Source organism: Pelobates fuscus, chromosome 9 (genome assembly GCF_036172605.1).
Source record: "Pelobates fuscus isolate aPelFus1 chromosome 9, aPelFus1.pri, whole genome shotgun sequence".
Lineage (NCBI taxonomy): Eukaryota > Metazoa > Chordata > Amphibia > Anura > Pelobatidae > Pelobates > Pelobates fuscus.
In genome coordinates, this window is record NC_086325.1 from 10,304,719 (window position 1) to 10,305,112 (window position 394).

Here is a 394-nt window from a genome sequence, read left to right on the forward strand (position 1 = left end):
GTGAGATCCATGTGCTCCCGTTGTGTATTATTTACCTACTCATGGCTGCAATCCCAAAAGGTAGAACATTACATTCTTCCAGACACACATTTATAGCCATAGGCTTGTGCAGAAGCAGAAAATTTAAGTGTTTATTTTATCTTTTTTTTTTTTACCAAAAATAAACTTTTATAAATCACAAATGATTATGTTGCTTTCAGGATACAGTAGATAAATAAAATAATGCATACCTACAAAATACCTCTTTACCTATTTACCAGGTACATGTAGAAGTTCCTTGTGATGATTCAACGGGTGAAGTTTTGGAATGTTGATTTGATGGTTTCTGAAGAAAAAACGAATTTGATCTGTGCCTGTTTAATTTCCTCTGTATTAATAATGTCAGTGAACGATG

General features: G+C 32.7%; 1 protein-coding gene across 1 annotated transcript in view; it reads right to left on the minus strand.

Moving 5' to 3' along the window:
* Positions 1-306, minus strand: part of LOC134572273 (cytochrome P450 2G1-like) — a 66,054-nt gene extending 65,748 nt beyond the window's left edge. Inside the window, exon 1 of the mRNA XM_063431143.1 lies at positions 231-306. The gene's annotated coding sequence lies outside the window, so the exon portion shown is untranslated. The remainder of the gene's footprint in view (positions 1-230) is intronic.
* Positions 307-394: the final 88 nt, after the last annotated feature.